Source organism: Acomys minous, assembly GCF_964271855.1.
Source record: "Acomys minous genome assembly, chromosome: 10".
In the NCBI taxonomy this organism is placed as follows: Eukaryota; Metazoa; Chordata; class Mammalia; order Rodentia; family Muridae; genus Acomys; species Acomys minous.
In genome coordinates, this window is record NC_140491.1 from 66,675,366 (window position 1) to 66,696,911 (window position 21,546).

General features: G+C 45.0%; 1 protein-coding gene across 4 annotated transcripts in view; it reads left to right on the top strand.

The window, feature by feature from the left end:
- Positions 1–20,848: 20,848 nt before the first annotated feature.
- Positions 20,849–21,546, top strand: part of SETX (senataxin) — a 62,629-nt gene continuing 61,931 nt past the window's right edge. For 2 of the 4 annotated variants that reach the window (XM_084798574.1, XM_084798576.1), the window contains exons 1-2: positions 20,849–21,001; positions 21,405–21,470. The gene's annotated coding sequence lies outside the window, so the exon portion shown is untranslated. Of the gene's footprint in view, positions 21,002–21,385; positions 21,471–21,546 lie in introns of all 4 variants that reach the window. The other 2 variants (XM_084798579.1, XM_084798575.1) reach the window with 2 other exon arrangements.

Here is a 21,546-nt window from a genome sequence, read left to right on the forward strand (position 1 = left end):
AGGCACGCAGTGAACAACCAAACATATGTCCAGGGCCAAAATCGTATGATCTGTATTTCTTGGAAAATCGTGAGCCTGTCTTTGCTTTACGAAAGCTGTCTAAGTAAAGAAGCAATCGGATTGCTGGTCAGTCAGAACTGTAAGGTTCTCTCCAAGCTTTGCTCTCTAACTCAGTCCTCCTTCGTGGACTCTCTTCTCTGGGACCTGGCTGTCACTGTGGCTGGCTCTTGGCTCCCATATACACATACCCACCACACACATAAACGTGTGTGCACACACACAGCACATATAGATGACAAAATAGAAGAGGACTGGAGAGATGGCCCAAAAGTCATTTATTCTTCCAAAGTGTGGGGCCAAGGGGCCATGGCCCAAGGGAAGAAGCGTGTCCAACCCAGGAAATCGTGTCCTGAAATTGGCAGGAGGAAGATTGCTCCCCTTACCCCCTCATGTAGCACTGAGCCCCCACCTTTACCCACCAAATGAGTTCAGGTAGTCTGGTAGCCATATTAGAATTCTTCTCCCTGGGCCAGGAATGGTGGCATACGCCTTTAATCCCAGCACTCGAGAAGCAGAGGCAGGCAGATGGCTGTGAGTTTGAGGCCAGCCTGGTCTACAAAGCGAGTCCAGAACAGCCAAGGCTAACACAGAGAGACCCTGTCTCGAAAAACTAAAAAACAAAAAAACCAAAGCAAAACAATTCCTTTCCCCTTAAAGGTCGTGTCTGGCAGCCCCTGGAATTCTTCCTCATGCAAATGAAGCATCTCCAGCCCCTTGCTTGGCCCTGCCCCACCCCCAAAGCCTCTATACACAGCTTTGTTCTCCCAACGAAGTGAGCTGTCTTACTGAACCTGTCTCTGGAGAAGTCTGTTTCTCACCATGCTCAGCGCTGCCTGAGGTCTCTTCACCCCTCATGCCTGGCAATTTTCATCCTTTTTAACAAGAGGCATGAACTCTTTTTTTTGTTTTGTTTTGTTTTGTTTTGTTTGTTTTTCGAGACAAGGTCTCTCTGTGTTAGCCTTGGCTGTCCTGGACTCACTTTGTAGACCAGGCTGGCCTCGAACTCACAGAGATCCAACTGCCTCTGCCTCCCGAGTGCTGGGGAGGCATGGACTCTTATGGCAGTATGCAGAAGCAAAGCAAATTTTATTAAGAAGATTTACAAAGAGGTGAGATTAAGGAAAAGGGAGAAAAACTCCCAAGAGCGGGAAGGGTGGGTGAGAGAGGAAGAAGCCTTCAAATTACTGGGACCACGACAGAGGCCAGACAAAGGCCAAGGTAGACTCGAATGAGACTTGCTAATTCTCTGGCTGTCATGGACAGAGCCAATGGAGGGCCCACCCTGTGGGAAGGGCTCAGTCAGCAAGATGATTTTGCAGCTCTCACGCTCCCTTACTGCCCACACAGTTAGGGGTGGTTGAAGCCCCGCCCCCCCAACTTTGCCCATTTCTGACTCCAGCTTTGACCTTGACAGTCAGCTAGATGCTTGTCACTTGGCCAGCGATACCACCCTGTGACCTTGCAGGTGTTTCAAGAGCTGTTAATTACAGTAGGTGCCCTTTGTTCCCACACTGTTCCTGATCAGCTTGTAGCTTTACAGGGGGTTTAACTCTATCCCAGCCACCAAGATGCAACCGCTGCATACTTAGCTCCTGGTCTATTGGTGGTCTAGTATAGTCGCCTATTTACTTTCTTTCTTTTTTTTAATTTTATCATGTATACAATGTTCTGCCTGCATGTGTGACTGTCCACAAGATCTCATTATAGATGGTTGTGAGCCACCATGTGGTTGCCGGGAATTGAACTCAGAACCTCTGGAAGAGCAGACAGTGCTCTTAACCACTGAGCCATCTCTCCAGCCTGGTCTACAAAGCGAGTCCAGAACAGCCAAGGCTAACACAGAGAGACCTCCTATTTGCTTTCAACGTAGTCTGTTGTGCTAGCTGCATTCAAAGCAAGAAGAATGGACAGTGGAGCATGTCACATGTCTCCCAGGGGCTGGATGTGGGGGGGGGGGGAGGGTCTGCTGCCCCTGGCTTAGAGCTCTGCCCTCTTCCTATCTGTATAGCCTGGTTATCTCATCCCCAGCTGTACAAGCCCTCCCATTTATCTTCCAACGTGCTCCGGGCTGTGCTGTGTTAACGCCTAGCCTTTCCCCGTAGGCGCGGCCTCCAGTTCTCAACCACAGCCTATGGGAACCACTTGCAGTTGCCACCGTGGGCCCTTTTCCCTTCCTGCTGTCAGACAGCAGGTCCTGGGTCACTCCCTCTTCCCTTGTAGGAGTTGGTGACGTTGTGTGTTTGTCCTGGGACAAACCAACTTTGGGGGTGGGGGTGGGGGCAGGACGGGGCGGGTGCTTCAGTTTATAGCAATGGAAGCTAAGGCAGGAAGTGAGGCAGAGGCCATGGAGGAATGCTGCTTACGTGCTTGCCCCTCCTGACTTTTTCAGCTACTTTTCTTGTACAACCCAGGCCCACCTTCCAAGGGATGGCACTGCTCACAGTGGGGCTGGGCTCTCTTACTTCAACCAGCAATCAAGGACACACCCCCTCAGACGTGCTCACAAGCCCGATCTGATGGAGGCAATTACTCAGGTGAGGTTTTGTCTTCCCAGGTGTCTAGGTCTGAGTCAAACTGGCAAAATTCTTAGAACAAATTGGCTCTTCATTCTAAGAATACCAGTTGCCTTCTGAGGGCTTCACCGGTGGTGATTTCGTAGTTCTCAGAGACCCCGCCCAATACCTTCCCATGGGGATTAGGGTTTGGGAATTGCGACAGACCCAAGGCAGCCCAGGCCCCCCATCGAGCTCATCTGTTTTGTTTGATTTTCTGTTTTGTTTTGCTACCCTCAGTTTTATCTGCACTCTCATCTTTACAATTTACTTCCTCTGCTAGCTTTACATTTGCTTTGTTCTGTAACCGTCCTTGAAGGGTGGAGTGCTTTGAGGTCCTTCTTGTGTGCTTAAAGCTCTTTCTCTAGCGCATCGCATCGTGAGCCAGTAAATCAGCAACGAGTGCAGTTGCCGATGAATGACGGTCTTTATAAAATCTGATTATGGAAGACTGGTAATGATGGACAAATGCTTGAGGAATTTGTCATTTTCTACATTAAAAAAAACCCAACAACAACAATTCAAAAGCAAAAGTCTTAAAAAGACCCACCCCTCCTTGGCCTAATAAATCTGAGGAAGATGGGAGAGGTCGTAAGAGGGGGAGAACTAGCCAGGTGTGGTGGCCCAGCCAGGCAGGCAGATCGCTGTGAGTTCAAGGCCAGCCTGATCTACAAAGTGAGTCTAGGACAGCCAAGGCTACACAGAGAAACTCTGTCTTGAAAAACCAAAATAAGAAAAAAAATTAAAAAAAAAAAAAAAGAAAGAAAAAGAAAAACCAAAATAAGAAAAGAAAAAAAAAAAAAAAAGGAGAGCTGGTCCTGCCCCCCATTGGCTGCATCATTTGGGAAAGTGGGCCCCAGCACCTCACCTGGGTAGCACAGTAGAGCTGACATTGGTACCAGGGGTGCAGGAGAGCAGGAGAATTGACCCTGCTCCTTGCTGGCTGACGCAACTGGGTGAGCTAGCCTAGGCAGTGCTGGAAAGCTCGCCCTGGTAGTACAGGCCCAGGAGAGCTGGTGGGCTGACCAACTCAGCTGCCTCCCAGGCCCAGATCCAGGGCTTTGAGTTGGCCCGCCCCAACATCTACACCACCTATAATCTGCTGGAGTGCATGAAAGGGCTGGTCCTGCAGACTCAAAGCTGCAGGGCCTCCATGACACAGGGTAACAACAGTATATCTGAGAGGAGTTCCCGTGTGGATCCAGTATAGATAGTGTAGGAGGAGCCAGAGGCCTTGAACTAGACCAATGACTCATTGTAATGAACATTTGCAAGTAAAGATGAGTAGAGAAAGGATATATTGTGTGTTTGGTTGGCGTCTCTGGTTGCCCTCCCCCTCCCCAAGATGGTCTGTTAAATCCCACAGCTTTCTCCAAGCCTGCCCTGGCCCCTGGAAGGAAAGTCTCTGCACATTCTTAGTATTCTTGGGGATGCCCTGGAGCCACTCAGCAGGTGAAATACATGTCAGCTTCCTTCATCTGCCATCTTTAACCACCCCCCACCCCCCGACCCCCGCCAGCCCAGCCCGCCATAGCTGGGGTATGACCCCTTCTAGCCTCCTTCCCGAGGCTGCTGAACTCACCCAGGAGCCTGAGTTCCCAAGTTAAGGTGCCCTTTTTATACTTTTAGTCTGGTTTCCATTGGCTTATTTCGTCGGCAGAGACAGCCCGTCATTGTGTAACACGCTTCAGCTTCCACAACAAGGGCTTTTTGTTCTATCTTGTTTTATTCTCTTTGGGCAGAGAGGTTGCAAGGGTAGAGGGAGGATATGAAAGAACATGGAGAGGAGTGGGCTTGAGGTACAGAATGTGAAATTCACAAAGAATAAATTAAAAAAAAAAAAGATTTTTACAGGCTGGGTTAATCCCAGCACTCAGGAGACAGAGGCAAAGGCAGAAGCAGGCAGTCTCTGTGAGCTCAAGGCCAGCCTGGCCTACAAAGTCAGTCCAGAACAGCCAGGGCTCTGTTACACAGAAAAACCTTGTCTCAAAAAACAAACAACAACAACAAAAGTTTTTACAATTGTCTATAACTCAAGTTCCAGGAAATCCGATCATCTTCTGGCCTCCCTGCACTCATGATTTTATGTTTCACTTTTAATTATTTTATGTTTAATAATAAGATATAAGACAATAAGATAATAATATGTTAGACAGCAGATATTATGTTATAGAGTTTATTAAATGAGCATAGGGGAAGAAGGAAGAGGGGAAAGGGTACCCCAGAGAGAGACAGAGACAGAGGAAGAGGGAGAGGGGTAAGAGGATAAGAAGAATAAGAAGAGTAAGAAAAAGAGAGCCAGGAGGAGGGTCTGTCTTTTTATAGAGCCCTGGGCAGGGCCACGCCCCCATGGCCCGTAGGCAATGACATCACAGGTAGGCAAGCCGAAGCAGAATCCCAACACATGAGATACATGAATACACATGTGGGCAGAATATCCATATGCATTAAAGGAACTTTATTTATTTAATTATTTTTTTAAAATTTATTTATTTAGTACACAGTATTCTGTCTGCATGCAGCACCTGCACGCCAGAAGAGGGCAGCAGATTTCATTGTAGATGGTTGTGAGCCATCATGTGGTGGCTGGGAATTGAACTCAGGACCTTTGGAAGAACAGGCAGTGCTCTTAGCCTCTGAGCCATCTCTCCAGCCCTAAATAAAGTTTAAAAGAAAAAGAACTTTAGAAAAAAGATACAGCAGGCTAGTGGTGGCGCACGCCTTTAATCCCAGCACTTGGGAGGTAGAGGCAGGCGGATCTCTGTGAGTTCAAGGCCAGCCTGGTCTACAAAATGAGTCCAAGACAGCCAAGGCTACACAGAGAGACCCTCTTCTCAAAAAACAAACAAAAAAATTATCTAATATTTATACCAATAAAGACATGAGAGGTGTAAATTGAGGTCAAAACTGGCCAGCAGGGTAACTTTATTTTCTGAACTACGTAGAAAATATCTACCCTACAAGCTTGATTCTACAACTAAACTACTAGCTCCTGAGAACTCTCTATCTGAGTCATTCTACTTAGCTAATTTACCTTTCTCTTGAGCTCCTCCAAACCCATGAGGGCTCCTTAGCCCTTCTAGAATACTGTTCTATCTGTGTCCTGCCAGCAGCTTCTCTGTTGTTCCTGCAAGCCCAGAGAGAAAATCCTTATCTCTTACCCAGAGCTCCTTTCATGATGGCTCTTCCAAGCAAAAAATAAAATAAAAAAATAAAAAAGAGCTCTATCAAAAGTCTACTTTCTTTTCTTTTTTTAAAAAAAGATTTATTTATTATTATGAATAGTGCTCTGTCTGCATGTACACCCGTAAGCCAGAAGAAGGCATCAGATCACATTATAGATGGTTGTGAGTCACCATGTGGTTGCTGGGAATTGAACTCAGGACCTCTGGAAGAACAGTCAGTGCTCTTAACCTCTGAGACATCTCTCCAGCCTCAAAAAAGTCCAGTTTCTATATAAGAAGTTTTTAGCTTCTCTTCTATACCCCCGGCAGGCTGAACCCTGTCACCATCATGGTGAAGTGTCCAAGTCAAGCCATTAGGGTCCTGGACCATTTCACCTTTATGGTGGGGTTGTTCAAAGCTACCCAGCTGACAGGTACATATTTGGGCCATGTTATATTTGGAGCTCCAATGATTGGCAAAAATACATACAGAGAGATATTAGACTGAAAAAATGTCAGGCAGTAAGTACATGGCACAAGGAGACATGGGGCAGAAAAATCATGCCAACTGCAGACAAGTGGAAACAGCAAGAAAAGGTGGGAAGTCATCATATTGGTAAGACACCTAGGAAGTCCTTAAGGAAAGAGTTAAATAATATTAAAAAGAAGAATCCATGTAAGAATCAGGAATATCATAACACAGGTATATAGTGCTACCTTAGGTGGTTTAGAACTAGAAATGGGAAATGAAAAGATAAAATGACTTCACTGAGATTGGCTTAATACAGACTATGATTACTGTCATTCTGATATTTCATATTTTATCCTTAATAGACATGGTGGCTTTCTGTGACAAAGAAAAAACAACAACAAATACCCCCGAAGCAAGTGACTTCAGTTTGTAAAAAGAACTAATTGGATTCTCCCTCATACAGTAAAAGGAACACCAAATTCTGGAGCCCCACATTCTCTACAGGTGCAAATAAATCCAAAAAGGCAGATTATAAGTCAGAGAAAAACAAATAAAGTGGCTCAGAGTCTTTATGATTCAGTTAAAAAAAGCAGAGTTGTGTGCCGTTCTTATGATGCGGTATGATTTTCTGAATCTCTTAACATAGTTAGTGACTCTCAATATGCAGAAAGAGTTGTTTTACATGAAGAAACTACCTAACTTATTCAGAATGATTCAGAAATAACTTCACTATTTATTCAACTACAATAAGTGGTCAGAAATAGAAGTCTCCCACTGTATATAACATATCTCAGATACCATACAGGTCTACCAGGCCCTCTAGCAGAAATTGATCAGCTATTAATAGAGAATGTTCTAGAAGTTTTAGAGTTTCGTAAGAAACACCATGTTAACAACAAAGGTTTGAAGAAAGATTTTTCTATCACTTGGCAACAAGCCAAGGAAAAAAATTTTTTTGTTTGTTTTTTGTTTTTCGAGACAGGGTCTCTCTGTGTAGCCTTGGCCGTCCTGGACTCACTTTGTAGACCAGGCTGGCCTCGAACTCAGTAATCCGCCTACCTCTGCCTCCCCAGTGCTGGGATTAAAGGTGTGAGCCACCACTGCCTGGTAACAAAGTTTTTTATAACCTGCTTAAACTCTATAGCCCTTGTGTTGAGACCTTCCACAGTTCTTAGCATAACTGTAGCTCCTCTGTTAGCACCTGCTTTCAACTTTAGCATAACAGAAGCCATTTTTTTTGTTTTGTTTTGGTTTGGTTTGGTTTTGGTTTCTCAAGGCAGGGTTTCTATGGACTCACTTCGAAAACCAGGCTGGCCTTAAACTCACAAAGATCCACCTGCCTCTGCCTCTGCCTCCTGAGTGCTAGGAGTGATTTTGTTTTTAAGCCTCCATTTTGATCATAAAGTAAAATTAAGTGCAGGTTCCCAGACTCTGCCTGCCTGAAACCTTCAATAGCCTTTTACTTCCAAATCAATACTTGTTGGATGTTATTGTGTAGTTTAAGTGCTGATTTCTGCCTCAGTATTGTGTAAACACTGCTCCCAGATTGTTCCCTGATATGCCACTAACGCAGCTTACAGCCAATCGCTGAGCAGGAGAGAGAATAGGGCTGGACTTCCTTCCAGGAGGAGGAGTTACAGGAGAATAGTAGGCGATTCAGCCAGAGGATGGAGCCACGGGTAGAGGTCCAAGGAAGATCAGGAGGAAGGAGCTGGAGCCGAGGAAAGCTACAAAGTGCAAGTGTCACTGGGATGATTTGCTTGGAGTAAGTTAAAATAGCTGAGAGGGCGAAGAGCAGATTTAAACTGCTCAAAATTGTGTTGTGAAGCCTTGTACTATAAAAGAGTCTCAATTATTTGTGTGATAGCTTGATTAAGAAATAGCTAAGAGAAGCAAACATTGTTTTATAAAAATAACTTTAACATGTTCTATTAGAATTAATAGATATATATTTTACTTAAACAAAACCACCACACCCTGCTATGTTCCTCTCTCCTAGAACTGGGTGTGGGGTGGGGAGCTGGAAAGTCCCCAAGCCTATACCCTAGTCAGTCAGCTTAAAATGCTTTGTCTGGCTACCTAGATACAATGTACTTGGAAATGCTTTGTTTAGCTGGTCAAAATGATATAATGCTGCTCTCCCCTTGCTTCCCACCCGGTTATCTGCTTGTTACTGGTTACAGTTTTTCTTATAAAAAGCTTAGCCAGGCTGGGCGTGTGGTGTCGCAGGCCTTTAATCCCAGCACTCGGGAGACAGAGGCAGGTGGATAGCTGTGAGTTTGAGGCCAGCCTGGTCTACAAAGCGAGTCCAGGACAGCCAAGGCTACATAGAGAAACCCTGTCTTGAAAAACAAAAAAAACCAAACCAAACCAAAACAGAAAGGCTTGCCTTAGAAACAGACTGGTATCACAGTTTGGCTCCCTCCAGATTGTGTCCCCAACTGGTCAGTCTTTATTCAGCATTCAATAAACTTTCATCAATCTGAGTCTGCTGTGCTAGTGTTCAGTGTGTGGCTATTCCTGAACCCGTAACAGGTTTAGGTTTATTTTATGTATATGAATATACCATAGGTCAAGAGCAGAGCAAGCAGCCAATTGACAGGGAGTGAACATAAGGGGAAAAAAAAAAAGTCCCAGAGTGAGAGGAAGTCTGGGGGATGAATAGAGAGATACACAGGAAGTGGGGGTGTCATTCAGTTTGAAGGGTTTTTAAGGCAGCATGGAGAAGGAGAAGGGGCTTTTTCCTTCTGGGATTTTGGCTGAGGAGGAAGGTCTGAGCTAACAGGCTTTCACCCCAGCATCTGGACCCTGAGTCTTTTTTGGTAAAAACCAAATGTTTAGGATTTTGTTTAAAAACAACATTTTGATGTTCCAACATGTGGTATGACCATATAGACAAAGAATTCACTCCAGCTGCAGACAAGCTGAGAAGTAAATGTTGCTGTGGGGTGTGTGTGTGTGTGTGTGTGTGTGTGTGTGTGTGTGTGTGTGTGTGTGTGTGTGTGTTATGAGTGGCCTGCCTTCCGGCGCCTGAGTGGAAGGGTGTCCATAACTCTGAGAACTGGGAGGGTGTCCCATCCCTGAGGTAGGACAGTGTCCCAAGGGTGCCCTGAGGCATCGGAGCCCAGGAACCTCACGCTCTGAGAGGGTGCCTCCTCAACAGAGATGATGCAGCAACCAGGGGAGGGTTGCCCCAAAAATGAGGAGCTGAGGAACCTTGGAGCTTGAGCTGGCTCCTCCCCCACCCCCTCTTCTGACAAAAGAGTCCCAGCAGGCAGTAAATCTGAAGGGACCAAACCTGGAATCACTGCCTCTGCTCCGGGGAGGAGACAGTAGAGAGCTGGGCAGACACAGCCTTTATAAAGGGTTTCTTAGGAGGCGGAGCTTTCTGAGGCAGAGATTTCCAGAGTGTGGATTGGTGGGATTTCAACCCTGAGCTGGGGGACACTCAGGGATTGGTGGGTTTTTGTCCAGACTTCTCATCCCAAATTAGCATAACCTAGGGTGAGTTCCTACTGAGGGGCTGGAGATGGAAGTTACAGAGGTCAGCGAGGTGGGGAGGCTTGGTTTCTGGAGCTTTCTCAGGCAGAGGTCTGGACACTTTTCTGCCTTGACTGGTAATAAAGTTTTCAATGTGTCCAAAATTTACAGAGTCTACTGAAGGCAGTAGTAGGCTGAAGCAGGAAAGGACAACTCCCACGATAATGACAAAATGCCAATGGGAAAGGTGTCTGGTTTTCAAAGCAGTCAGCTGAGGCAGGAATGGTCACCACGGACAGCTCCCGCTGAGGCGCTGACAAGAGCTAATGGTTTTGTTTTGGTTTTTTGTTTAGTTTCTTTTTGTCTCCACAGTACCAGGGTAGGATTGACTGGCAGTGAGCCACTTGAAATTTTAGTGGCCCAAACGTATAGTTCTTAGGTGTGATACAGTGAGCAGAAGAGCTTGGGGGCAGGGCAGTGGGCTCCCCACAGCTTGGGGAAGGTAGCTGAGGGTGGATAGCTGAGGCTTGGGGAAAGCAGCAGGCCACCACAGCTTGGGCATGAATGACTATGATTTTGGGGCAGACTACTATTGCTTCTGAGAAATTGTAAAATTATAAAATGTAAGGCGCTTGCTTGCCCTGCCCAGAGGCTTCTCCCAGTTCTCGTTACTACTAGCCTCAGAGTTCCACCCTAGATCCCAGAATAGCTACATGCAAGCTCCCTATATCAGAAGTCCCATATGGTTTCTAGTAACCGCCCTAGGGACCCACACCCAAGTCCCCACAAGAAGTCTCCCACTGCCAATGTCCATATGGTTTAAGCTTGATAAGGAACCCCACGTGCTTTGCAGTTTTTACCCTTAAAAACTAGTCTGTAACAGCTACTCGGGGTCCTTCACCTCCCGAGGGCTGAGGGACCCTGACGCGTCAGCAATAACAATAAACCTTTGCTTTTGCATCAGTGTGTTGTGCCTCGCGTGGTCTCTCACGGCGACCCCCCTTCCCAAGTTGGGCGTGAGAGTCCAACACTTCTCCAGGCCAAGGCTTGAGGCAGGGCACTAAGAGGAGATGGTGGTGGTGTTAGGCTCAGCTCCTCCGGGGGTGGGCTCTGGGCTATCCCCACGGTGGTGGTGATGGCATTGACGAGCCAGGGCTGAGGCAGCAGAGTGCCCAGGCTTGGGGCTGCAACCTATCTTTGATCTGGCCAAGACCCTGGTGGCAGCAGTGAAATCCCTACAGTAAGTTGTTGGCTCTGTTTCTTAACAGTTAAACTTTATTATACAACCCAGCTAGCTTACACAAGAAGGGGAAAAAAGAGTGAGCCTTCCAGTATCTGTTCCATGGGACAAGTCCCTAAGTGTCTCTGGCCTGCATTTTGGTCCGGCCTGTTCGCTGATCCTTTTCCCAATCCACGATCCACGTGAGCTTGAGCCAGGTCTGAACCTGCTGCTCCTCTCTCCTCTCTGCCTGCCTGTCTCTCACATGCAAAGGGTGATCTCCGCCTCCCATTGAGGGTTGATTAGAAACACAATAGTCCAGGTGGAGTCCCTTGGTCCCCTTCCTGAATTCTAGGCCCAGGATGGCTCCACCCAGTCTATCTCAAGGTTAATTTCAGGGAGTATTTGTGGTGTGTCCAAGGACAAACAAACTCTGCCAAGACTGCTTCCACCTGTGACAAAGCTTACAATCCTTCCCACAGTAAGTCACGTGGGAAGTCGTCAAGGAGAGAGTGAAGGATGGGAAATACTATAATAATAAGACCCTAGGACCCTGCGTGGTGCGACTTTAGATGGCTTGAAAATAGAAGCAGAAAATGAAGGGCCAAAAGACTTACTTGAAATTGGCTCAATACCGATTTTTACAAATTAATTTATTTATTATTATGCTCTGCCTGCATGGACACCTGCAGAAGAGGGCATCAGATGACATCATAGATGGTTGTGAGCCACCATGTGGTTGCTGGGAATTGAACTCAGGACCTCTTCAAGAACAGTCAGTGCCCTTAACCTCTGAGCCATCTCTCCAGCCCAATACCGATTATTTTATCCTTAACACCATAAAGCTTTTCTGTACTCGATCAAAGAAAAAAAAAATTTTTTTTTAATTTTATTTTTGATTTGTCGAGAAAAGGGTTTCTTTGTGTTAGCCTTGGCAGTCCTGGACTCACTTTGCAGACCAGGCTGGCCTCAAACCCACAGCAATCCACCTGTCTCTGCTTCCCTGAGTGCTGGGATTACAGGTATCTGCTACCATGATGGGCTTCAAAGAAAAAACTTTTGAGATATGGGAAAAGAAAAATATGAAAAATGAATTGACAAAATAGAAGCCTTAGCCGGTTGGTGGTGGCACACACCGTTAATCCCAGCACTTGGAAGGCAGAGGCAGGTGGATCTCTGAGTTTGAGGCCAGCCTGGTCTACATAGTGAGTTCCAGGATAGCCAGGGCTACACAGAAAAACCCTGTCTCAAAAAGCCAAAAACAAGCAAACAAACAAGACACAAGTGTTGGGCTGTCTCTTAACTATGGATATCTATGCTGAACTACTGCAAGCTTCCGCCTATTTGACTTCCTTGTCCTGCAACTGTGAGCCAAAATAAAAACTTTTTTTTTCTTAGGGGGAAAAAAAAAAAGAGGGGGCTGGAGAGATGGCTCAGCGGTCAAAAGAACTGGCCACTCTTCCGAAGGACCCGGGTTCAATTCCCAGCACCCACATGGCAGCTCACAACTGTCTGTAACTCCAAGATCTGACACCCTCACACAGACATACATGCAGGCAAAACACTAATGCACATAAAATAAAAATAATATAAAAAGACCTTGTCTTGAAAAACCAAAACCAAAAACAAAACAAAACAAAAAACAAAAAAAAAGAGACAGGGTTTCTCTGTGTAGCCCTGGCTGTCCTGGACTCGCTTTGTAGACCAGGCTGGCCTTGAACTCACAGTGATCACCCTGCCTCTGTCTCCCAAGTGCTGGGGTTAAAGGCATGTGCCACTACTGCCCGGCCCTTTTGAAATCTACTATTACAAACTGTTTAGGATAATTAAGAAATGCAATAGTCAATCGATCAAACTTGTGGTCTAGTTAGGTACTAGTTTACTTAATTACAGAAATATACTTCTTAGGTTGAACTGATAGTAAAAACAGAAACAAGCAATTCAGATATACCACAGATAGCTAAGTGGTCTTCAAAAGACCCCAGAGATCTACAGAATATGGCATTTAAAGATAGTTTTATTAATTTAAGGCTTTTTAAAAAAAATAGCTTATTTTTATTTTATATGTGTTGGTGTTTTGCCTGTATGTATGTCTGTGGGTGTCAGATCTTGGAGTTATCGTGTATGAGCTGCCACCTGGGTGCTGGGAATTGAACCCAGATCCTCTGCAAGAGTGGTCCGTGCTCTTAACCTCTGAGCCATCTCTCTAGCCCCTAATTTAAGGCTTTTGACAATGAGACATGTCAGCTCTTGGCAGCACCCCCACACTAATGATGGATGCTGGAGACCAGCTCCAGCAGAGGGCAGGGCTTGAGTAGGGTGGATGCAGCCGGTGATGCAGAGAAAATTGCACCAGACAGCAGGGTGAATCTTTTCTGAACCTCTGAGAGTGTGTCGTCTGTACCTGCACCCAGGAGGCAGATCACAGAAAAGGAAGCTGCTTTCTCAGGGACACCTGGTTTGTTTCTATTTCTTACAGCAGTGGTGGCAGAATTTTATATTTGCACTTCAAAGAACTTCTTATACCTAATTATTTGAAACAGAACCTTTCTTAATGGTTACAGTCTGAAATTTAGTGGTCACATATCCTGTGCCAGCTAGACAAAGTCTAGCTAAGCGGGGGAGGGAGGCTTTGATCTCCCCCCAGTAAGAGCCTTGAGGTTACCGGTGGCAGAAAGTTCAGAGTCTTTCGCACTTAATTTTTAACAAACAGAACAAAAGACTTAACAAACGGAATTGTAACCTATTTTAAGCCTTTTTAATTTTTAATCTTTTCTTCTAATTCCTGTTTGTCTCTCCATATACTCTTTTTTTTTTTTTTTGTTTTTGTTTTTTGAGACAGGGTTTCTCTGTATAATCTTGGCTGTCCTGAACTCACTTTGTAGACCAGGCTGGCCTCAAACTCACAGCGATCCGCCTGCCTCTGCCTCCCGAGTGCTGGGATTAAAGACGTGCGCCACCACGCCTGGCCCTACTCTTTTTTTTTTTTTCTTTTCCCAAGACAGTGTTTCTCTGTGTAGCCTTGGCTGTCCTGCACTCATTTTCTGGAGGAGGCTGGCCTCGAACTCAAAGAGATCCGCCTGCCTCTGCACTGTCCCCCTCACCCCCCAGCACTAGAATTAAAGGAGTGCATCACCACTCCCAGCTTTTCTCCATATACTCTTTATGCCAATTTCAATATAATGTCTGAAAAGAATATTTTAAAGCTTCCAAAGCTGCTTTATACATTTGTTTTACTGGAGTTGGCTTTTCTTCGGGTATTCTACATTCTCATGAGGAATCCATCTACCCAGCCTTTCTATAAAGCTGGGAATTTATGAAAACCTTGTCCTTTTATTTTTACACAATGTCCCTATAATAATATTAATTTATATGTTATATATAATATAATATATAATATGTTCTCGAGTAGAGTTCAGCAAGGCTTCTAATAATTAACCTAGATTCTCTAATTCTGAGTTTCCTAAAAAATCTCCTGCATTTTAATTCTTTCTACAAATGTACTCAGACTGATGTTATCACTACAGGATAAGCAGGAAATGTTCCTAGGTTTACTTGAGGGCATTTTGCACATCCACAGTTTTGGCCTCTGTCCTAACCTCCAGGGGCCGAATAAGGACATCCTACTCAGCAGCTTCATTTAGTGATATTTTTAAACTTTCAAATGTGCAAAACTTATATTACTTCTTGCAGTAAAGTGTTCCGTCTCATTTCCCTCTCTCAGATCATTCTAGACCACTACCGCTGGTGTTTGCATTTATTTATTTATTTTTAGATGTATTTATCTATTATATGTATATAAGTACATCCGAATACCAGAAGAGGGCATCGGAGCACAGTATAGATGGTTGTGAGCCACCATGTGGTTGCTGGGAGTTGAACTCAGGACCTCTGGAAGAGCAGCAGTGACTGCTCTTAACCTCTGAGCCATCTCTCCAGCCCCAACACCGGTGCTTTTATTGTAAGCAAGGCAAAGCATATGTCAAGGAAACAGAAGACAGCTGTGTGGATGGTGTTATCTCAAAGCTGGGTAAACTAGGCTAAAACCTGGGACTGTATCCACTCATACCAAAAGCTGGAGTCACCAAGTGCTGGTACCTTGTCATGAGTCTCTTCGGCATTCTGGTGAATGGCACTGCCAGATGGGCATCAAAGAACCTCTCTACGGAGTTTGCTTCTAATGTGCCAAGCAAGGCATTAGGCAAAAAAATGCTCTTGCCTAAACTGCTGAGAGTATGTTGTCCAGTCTGTGGACAAGCAGGATGCAAAGAAAACTGACCGCTAAATTCTGCCAGGAAAAGGTAGATAGGTCTTTCATAATTTCTGCTTCGGAGAAAAATCTGCCAGATATTTTGGGCCTGTAGACCAAAAAGATGGAATGCTCCAACACTGCAGGAAAATCGTGGGTGACTGTCCAGGCAGCCAGCAGTCTCTGTCACTTCTATACTTTTTGGAAGCTGCTTGTGCTGCACTTCCGGTTTACTCAGGTAATATTTATCCTTTTCAGGTCTCTGATGAAATTGAAGACTAGATAGCTAGTGTCTAATATTTATACCTAGGTTGTTTAGGATTTAAGAAACTGTTTCAAGGTCTAAAAAGGTGCTTTCTAGGTTGATAAATGCAAGTTATGATAGAAAATGATTTAGGTACAGAACTCCGGACTCACCAAGATAGGACAGACAGTACTTCCTCTAAGGTTTTGAAATACTAATTGACTGGACATGGTGAATGTAATTCTTACCAGATAGTATACAGTTTATTGATCTTAGAGAAAGAGTCTCTCACTCTGGGGATCACAGTGTGAACCCCAAGATTGTGTACTGGAAAAACCTGTTTCTAGTTGTGGTGTGACTCAGCCCTAACACACGTTTAATCCAAGAGCTGTCTGTACACAGGATTAAATAAAGTCAACCATAAGTCAAGAGGTTGAGCAAGCAACCAGTTGACAGGAAGTGAACATAGGAAAAAGCCATACAGAGTGAGAGGAAGTCGAGAGGACATACAGAGGGATGAACAGGAAGTAGAAAGGAGAGACATTCAATTTGAAGGGTTTTTAAGAGAAGGTGAAGGGGCCTTTTCCTTCTGGGATGTCAGCTGAGTAGGAAGATTGCCTGGGTGCTTTCCTTGCCTCTCTGAGCTACTAACCTCTCACTGGAGCATCTGGCTCATGAATCTTTACTGGTAAAATCGGACATTTCAAATTTTGTTTAAAAAACAACAAAGATGGGGCTGGAGAGATGGCTCAGCAGTTAAGAGCACTGACTGCTTTTCCAGAGGTCCTGAGTTCAATTCCCAGTAACCACATGTTGGCTCACAACTATCTATAATGTGATCTAATGTGCACTGTATGCATAATAAATAAATAAATCTTTAAAAACAACAACAACAACAAAGATGTGTTTTTTTTGTTTGTTTGTTTGTTTGGTTGGTTTTTTTGCCTTGGTCTAAATGCTTGGGGCTGCATTTGGCCTGGAATATTGTAGCCCAGCTGGCTGCAATAAAACCTTTCAGTTGGCTGTAAATCAGCCTTTTGATCAGGTTGTGTTTAGTGTTCATTTCTGGGGGGCTCCCCTTAATAACATAGTGGCTCACAACCATGTTATTCCAGTCCCAGGGGATCCAAACCTCTCTTCTGGGTACTGCACTCATGTGATACACAGTAATACACGCAAGGCATTCACACATACACATAACATACAAACTAAAGGTAACAGCAAAAACTCCCATAATATGAATCTAAAAATGAGGACCCTGGGTTTATCACATAACTTGGTAGAATTTGTTCCTAGAAGGAGTCCAGCCTGAGGCTCAATCCCTAAAACCAAGTAATTAAACCAGGCAGAAGGTTATCCTCTGGTACATAGCAAGTTCTGAACTAGTCGGGGAGTTATTTGGTGCCAATGGCAGCCTCCTGGCAGCAGCTACCCGACAGTAGGCTGCCCAGGTAGCTCCATGGACTGGCCTTCTCCAAGCACTTTGCAGGACGGTGATGATGGGCACTGGTGGGGAGGGCAAGAAGCAGCAGGCTGTCTCATACCTTAATCTAAGCGTGAGGGGAGGCAGGCTGGGGCGGGGTGGCTGCTGAGAGTTCAAGGCCAGAGCAAGCTACATAGTGAGTGCTCAGCCAGTCTCCAAACAAAACAGCTTCCCTTTTTACTTGGTATTCACTAATTTACTGTTGTGTTTTTGTTGTGATTAACCTGCCTGCTTCCATCTTGGGCTTGAAAGTCATTTTATAATAAGGACAAACTAGATTCATTGCTGTCTATGACTAAACCTCGATTCTCAAGGATTGGGCTATGCCCCGCCTGTAACCTTAACTACAAATGGCTTTGTACTGCACGGTTGAGCAAACAGCAACCATGTCTTAACTGTTTTAAGATGTTATGACCGAGCCGGGCGTGGTGGCGCATGCCTTTAATCCCAGCACTTGGGAGGCAGAGGCTGGTGGATCGATGTGAGTTCGAGGCCAGCCTGGTCTACAGAGTGAGTCCAGGACAGCCAAGGCTACGCAGAGAGACCTAGTCTCGGAAAAACAAAACAAAACAAAACAAAACAAAAAACAAAAAAAAGATGTTATGACCATCCTGCAACCCTACCTTTGTTTCATTAGGCTATTATTAACCTTCTTAAGTTCTGCTCCTGTAACCCCTACCAAATCTCATTTGGAAACCCCTTATCCTTGAGCTATTATAAACCTTGTCTTTGGCTAGAGGGATGGCTCAAAGGTTAAGAGCACTGACTGCTCTTCCAGAAGTCTTGAGTTCAATTCCCAGCAACCACATGGTAGCTCACAACCATCTACAATCTTATCTGATGCCCTCTTCAGACCTGCACTGTATACATAAAAACAAAAAACAAAAACAAAAAACAAAAAACCTTGTCTTCCTCACATCTGATGCTGACCTCTTGAACTCCACCTTAAGAGAAGCCACCTGTGTCTGCAAATAAAAAGAGCTTGCTTTAATTAATTGCCTGCTTTAATTTGGCTAGGATTATTTGGGTTGGTGGCTTTTTCCTCCCATCTTTGGGATTAGCAGATGTACATGGGTTTGGGATCTTCATGTTGTTGAGGTCAACTTTATTTGACTGAAAACTAATATATTTTATTCTTTTTGTTGTTGTTGTTATTTATTATTATGCATACAGTGCTGAAAAGGGCATCAGATCACATTATAGATGGTTGTGAGCCACCATGTGGTTGCTGGGAATTGAACTCATCACCTCTGGAAGAGCAGTCAGTGCTCTTAACCGCTGAGCCATCTCTCCAGCCCATCTATTTTATTCTTTGAAAGCTTTACACATTAATGAATATTGATGATATTTTATCTACTGATTCCTCCAACTCCCTAGTGCCGCACCCTCCCAGCTGCATGTCCTTTTTATTTTTATTTGTTGTTATTAAGCATCCCAAGGCAGTAAGAGGTGCCCATGTGCACATGGGTGTGTGGCCATCTACCAGGGAACAAGCAACCTCCCAGCAGTCACATCCCCCGAAAGGAGAGTGACCATTCTTCAACTGCCATCAACTGTCAATTGCTCCTCTGATAAGGGTGTGGCCTCAGTTCCCTCCCTTCCCCCACCTGTGCTGGACTTTTGACTGGCTTGACTACCATGAGCGCTGAGATCTCATGCATGCCCCAGTCCTGTCCTGTCCAGAAGTCAGCATTTCACAGCTCTCCTTCCATCTGCTGGTTCTTACATTCTTTCTTGTTTTCTTTGAGCCTTGGCTGGTGGGAGGTCATGTTTAGGACTCCCCACGTCTGAGCCCTCATATATACTGGGCATTTTGACCAGTTATGATTTCTCTGCATTAATGGTTACCTTCTGCAAAAAGAAGCTTCCCTGCCCTCGGTTGAGAGCAGCATGGATCTTCTCTGTGGGACTGGGGGCCTGGCCACCCCCAAACTCATTCTGCCTCCTACCTGGAACGCCTGGTGATCCTCCTGTCTCCGTCTCCCAAGTGCTGCGATCGAGGATAAAGTCCAATCATGCAAAGTCACTAGTTTGTTAGGCTTCTTATGTTTATAGAAAAACAAGGGTGGGAAGGTTAAAGAAAGAGCCACAGAGGCTTCAGAGACAGGATGAAATCACACATTTTGTGGGCTGCAAGAAATATTTGCCTTCATTTTAATCCACAAAAGAGGTAGCAAGCTGGGTGGTGGTGGCGCACGCCTTTAATCCCAGCACTTGGGAGGCAGAGGCAGGCGGATCACTGTGAGTTCGAGGCCAGCCTGGTCTACAAAGTTAGTTCAGGTAAGCTATGACTACACAGAAAAACCCTGTCTGGAACAACAACCGCAACCACCAAAACAAACAAACAAAACAAAACAAAAATAGAAGGAGCAAAAATCCTGTTTTATGATTGTGACTGTGTGGTATAAGGACAAATATACTGTTATATGGAAAACTTCTTTACCAGCATACAACTTTTTGATTTCATAAGAATAGAAAACATTTTTGTGCACATTCAAAACATATTGACGGCCCCCTAAGGCCTAAGCCATCCTGTTTTAAGAATAGATCCACTGGGAGCCGGCGTGGTGGCGCACGCCTTTAATCCCAGCACTCGGGAGGCAGAGGCAGGAGGATCGCTGTGAGTTCGAGGCCAGCCTGGTCTACAAAGGGAGTCCAGGACAGCCAAGGCTACACAGAGAAACCCTGTCTCGAAAAACCAAAAAAAAAAAAAAAAAAAAAAAAAAAAGAATAGATCCACTGGGGATTGACTTTCACATGAACTCTGGGGCCCCGTATTTGCCAATGTCCCCTTGATGGGGAGGCCCGATGGCACTCGGAGGAAGGGTAACAGACTACCAAGAAGAGACTTGATACCCTAGTATCATATTCAGGGGGAGGCACCCTCAATCACAGTCATAGGGAAGGGGAATGCGGTGAAAGTGGGAGGGAGGGAGGAATGGGAGGATGCACGGGATGGGATAGCAATTGAGATGTAATATGATTGATTTTATTTTTCTTTTTTATTTATTATTATTATTATTTATTTATTTTTTATTTTTTTGGTTTTTCGAGACAGAGTTTCTCTGTGTAGCCTTGGCTGTCCTGGACTCCCTTTGTAGACCAGGCTGGCCTCGAACTCACAGCGATCCACCTGCCTCTGCCTCCCGAGTGCTGGGATTATAGGCGTGCGCCACCACGCCCAGCTTTTGATTTTATTTTTCAACAAAAAAAGAAAAAAAGAACAAAGAATAGATCTACCTGTTTAGAATTCAGAGTAAATTTTTTACTTTTTTTTTTTTTTACATTTAATTTTTAAGTATATGAGTGGTTTGCCTACATGTTTGTGCATCTTGGAGGAGGAGGTCAGAAGAGGGCGTCTGCTCTAATGACCTAGTGCGGGAGTTGCAAACAGGTGTGCCCTGCAGTGTGGGCGCCATAAACCAAACTGGGGCCATCTGCCAGAGCAGTAAGCGTTCATAACTTCTGGGCTATCTCTCCAGCGTTAGTTTCTTACACTCGGTCCATGTGTGTTCTTTCATGAGTAAAACATGGTATGTAGCTGAAATCTGAAATCTGTGTAAGGAATTCCACAAGGATGTGTTTCATCAGGGACATGGTACTTTTTATTGTTTCCCTTCATTTCTCAAAATTTCATTTAGCTATCCAGAGCCTTGATTAAAAAAAAAAAAGTATCATATAAATGCGTTATTTTTTAAAAAAGGCCTACACATAATACTTTTAGTTTGAAACCGTTGTTTGAAACTTGGATTTGATAAGAATCCTTGATGAAATGAAAAAAACAAACAAAACAAAACAACAACAACAACAAAAAAACCGCAAGGCAATAACGGTCTTGTCCTGGCGGTCAACTGCTGCTTCCTGATTGGCTAAAGCCCCTCTAACGGTCGTCTGGTGATGTATAAGCCACGCCCCTTTCTGGAATGTTCCTTAGAGCCTTACCCTCGTGCTTCTGGCCCTGGCTTCTCATTCTGCTTTAAGGTTCTCCAGGGTAGGGAGGTCTCAGACCCACCTGCCACCGCTTGCCTTGTTCTTTTCGGTGGCGTTGGCAATGGAACCCACTGCCACAGTGTGCTAGGTAAGCGCTCTCCTGAGTTACCTCTTCATATTTTCTTCCCTTTTTTTTTTTAATTTTAAAAGTTTCAGTGGCTGTAATGTAGGCCTCGAAATGTTTTGTGTATGAGGCTGGCTTTCAGGTCCAGAATCTCTGGCTTCACGCTTCTTGGGTGCTGGGATTAAAGGCGTGTTGGGCTTGTAAAATGCTTTCACCATTTTGCTGGGCTTGTAAAGTGATCTTTTTTTTTTTAAAGTTCCCTTTTTTGAGGGTAGAGATAGGGGGGCGGCCCCAGCTGTCCTTTGGGGACTCTGGAGTGACTGCGTGAGTTCCGTTAGAGGGTCTTGGAAACACAAGGACTAAACCGCGTAGGCTTTTGCAGGAGCCAGAACCTTTTTCTGCCTCAAGCGGGCATTTTACTGTCTAGGTATCCGACGGAAACGTGAGAGAGAGGCCTTTGGCGGTTAGGAAGCGGAAGAACCGAAAGGAACAGGTAGTGAGAGTCTAACTGGACCAGGGGCGGGGGAAGGGGCGGGGGAAGGGGCGGGGGAAGGGGCGGGGGAAGGGGG